Source organism: Otolemur garnettii, unplaced genomic scaffold, assembly GCF_000181295.1.
Source record: "Otolemur garnettii isolate 467f Iridium unplaced genomic scaffold, OtoGar3 scaffold00035, whole genome shotgun sequence".
NCBI lineage: Eukaryota > Metazoa > Chordata > Mammalia > Primates > Galagidae > Otolemur > Otolemur garnettii.
Window position 1 is genome coordinate 2,199,533 of NW_003852430.1, and position 3,343 is coordinate 2,202,875.

The 3,343-nt window shown below is 44.8% G+C and overlaps 1 pseudogene; it reads right to left on the minus strand.

Annotated features, from left to right (window-relative positions):
• Nucleotides 1–227: 227 nt before the first annotated feature.
• Nucleotides 228–2,258, minus strand: LOC100958906 (annotated as a pseudogene).
• Nucleotides 2,259–3,343: the final 1,085 nt, after the last annotated feature.

Here is a 3,343-nt window from a genome sequence, read left to right on the forward strand (position 1 = left end):
TTCCTTCCTTCCTTCCTTCCTTCCTTCCTTCCTTCCTTCCTTCCTTCCTTCCTTCCTTCCTTCTAGCAGAATGCTTTATTTAGTTAAGCAGCAGCTCAGCAGGGAAAAATTTATACTTTAAGGCATATTACCTTGTTGGAAAAAATGTAACTATATTGGAAACTTCCACCTTTCATATGTTTGCTGCTCTGGGCTGAGAGAATGTTCTGCTCTCTCCTGCGTCAGCATCACAACTCATCAACAAAAGGCGCATGTCCCAAATTCTACTTTCTCCCATTTTTTGGCCACAAACAAACTTCTTTGCAGCTTTTATGACATCATTATTAGCCACTGAATCAATCCATTGAAATCCATGTCACTGTGGATGGTGACATGTTAGAACCAGCAACTAGAGCCTGGGACCCAGCTCCATCCAAGAAACCCACAGAAGACTCCATGGATATTAGGCATCCAGCCCTCAGCTTGCTCTTGAAGCTGAAGAGCTCTTGTTCATCTGTATTGGAAACGTTTCCTTGAGCAATTGCTTCTACCTGGTTAGCTGTGGTCTTGATAACATCTCAAACAGTTGCAGCCTGGGAGATAATGTAAATCCTGAAAAGTCCAGAATCTGAGTAACTGGCATTAAAAGTGGAAACATCATATGGCTGGTGAATTCCCTTGGCAATAGCTGAAGGAAGAGAATCACTTAAGCCCAAGAGTTTGAGGTTGCTGTGAGCTATGATGCCATGGCACTCTACCAAGGGCAACATAATGAAACTCTGTCTCAAAAGAAAAAAAAAAAAGAATTGGTTTGTTTAGTAAAGCTGGCAGTAGATATGAGGACTCCAACAGTCTATACGGTTGATGGCATTGCTGCCCCTCTTGACATGTGGCCCAGCACCAAGCACACACTGAAGGACACTGAACTTATTTGCTCCTGTACTTCCTAAGCCGCCACTTTCTGCTACGAGGGCAGCGAGGACAGGACTGTCTCCATTTTGTTCATGAATTTCACCTCCACGGTATCTGGTCTGGCCTTAGTGCCCGTTAAACCAAGCCTCATGTTGAGAAACTGTTCAGCAACTTGGTACAGGATGACTCACCCCAAGTCATAGTGCGACCAAAGCCATTCTTGCGCTTGTAAAATGGCTCCAAACATAGTAATATAACTCCTCGGATTCACTTTCCAACCCTGTTGTCAGGACAATACAAGGAATCAGCCAAGGCATTCCGGTAAGCTGCAGCATGCAAATTTTCAATGACACGAGCCTGTGGATTCTGAAAAGCCATAGCTTTGCCAATCCCTAGCTGAGACTGAAGGTTGGCTACTTCCCAACAATGAAATTCTGGTGCTGTGGTGACACTGAGCAGAAGTGTCATGGCATTTCACCCTGTGAGCCGTGTTCTCTCTTGTGGAAGTCACACTTAATTTACCACCAGCTGCTTTAATCTTGAAAGATGAAGCTTATTTTATAGTCAAACCAAAACTCAGCAAATGAGAGGTTCCCCAAATTGTTGGAGTCCTCATATCTACTGCCTGCTTTACTGAACAAACCAATTCTTTTTTTTTTTTTCTTTTGAGACAGAGTTTCACTATGTCACCCTCTGTACAGTGCCATGGCATCATCGCTCACAGCAACCTCAAACTCTTGGGCTTAAGTGATTCTCTTGCCTCAGCCTCTCAAGTAGCTGGGACTACAGGCACCTGCCACAATGCCTGGCTGTTTTTTGTTGCAGTTGTCATTGTTTAGCTGGCTTGGGCTGGGTTCAAACCCACCAACTTTGGTGTATGTGGCTGGCACCATAACCACTGGGCTATGGGTGCTGAGCCAGAACAAACCAATTCTTTTTTTTTTTTAAGAGACAGAGTTTCACTTTGTTGCCCTTGGTAGAGTGCCATGGTGTCACTGCAACCTCCAGCCCTTGGGCTTAGGTGATTCTCTTGCCTCAGCCTCCTGAGTAGCTGGGACAACAGGCGCCCGCTGCAACACCCGGCTATTTTTTTGTTGCAGTTTGGCTGGAGCTGGGTTCAAACCCACCACCCTTGGTATGTGGGGCCGGCACCCCATTCACTGAGCCACAGGTGCTGCCCAACAAACCAATTCTTGATGCAGGAGCATAGTTTGCCAAAGAAGCAATCGCTAAACCATTTGGCAATTTGGTAAACTCAAAGTCCTGAGGAAGCGGAGGTGCTCTGGCGGGGACAGCTGTGGCTTTAACTTCAGGGGCAACTTAGAATAAAATTTCAAGAAGGACCCACTGCTGGTTAGTAGCTTCATGGTTCAAGATTGCTCCGACCTGTAGTCACTGCTGGATTAAAGGAAAGCAGGATCTGTCTATTTTTTATACATAGAATCATAAAACATGATCTTTGTGTCTGGCTCCTTTCATTGGCACAGTAATTCTAAGATTCACCCATATGCAGCCCTGCAGGGCACTGAGGTCTGCTCCCCAGTCGGAGTTCATTGGGTGGGCCCTGTCCTTGACACCTAACAACATCATTCCTTTAGAGTCTCCATCATTGCACTTCTAATACTAACTGCTCAGAGCTATTTATGGAAATAATCTTCAGTAATTTCCATAAGCACTACCCACATTCATGCAAAACAGGGATTCCAAATCTTACCATTCAGTGTTATTAGAATTAAACAAGATATGCAAAATAGCTAGGCTAGTTCCTGGCACATGAAAAACTCGTCATGCTAAATGAGAGTGGTTTTATTATTATAATCTTCCCGTCTCTTACCTCTTATTGAATCTGGCTTTTTGTCCGGCCCTTTCTGGCCAGCTGTTCTCTGCCTGCATGCTTGATTCATTCCTTTGCCCACAATTGGGCGTGACCCCAAGTACACATTCCATATCAGTCCTCCTGTGCACTGCCCGAGCTTGAGTCTCCCTGGAATGGTGAGTCCCTCTGTCTTCTGACCAATTTGCGGTGAAATGCTCCATGAACAGACCTGTGGACGGAGCAAAGGGCTCCTCGGGTACATCCAGCCAATGTATTTGAAAGGTTAAAAGTGAAACGTAAGCCAACCCACGTGTTGAATATCTTCTCATTTTCACTGAGAAGTGAAGTGATCTCCTATGGGAATGGTCTCACATGCCCAGGGAGGCCCAATGAGCTCGATACTAACTGTGATAAATCTGCCTTTCACGAAGGCAATTGCAGGAGGGCGCCAAAGGCATGACATTTTGTTAGCATCTTTCATCGAGGGCAGGAAATAATTTCAATAGTCACGTTAGAGATGGAAATGAGCCTTATGGTCAATATAAGGTGAGCTGCTTTTTGTCAGTGTTCTAAATAACCGTAATCAAAACTGACACAGAACCAGGTCATGTTTTAATACATCCCAATTAAATAAGA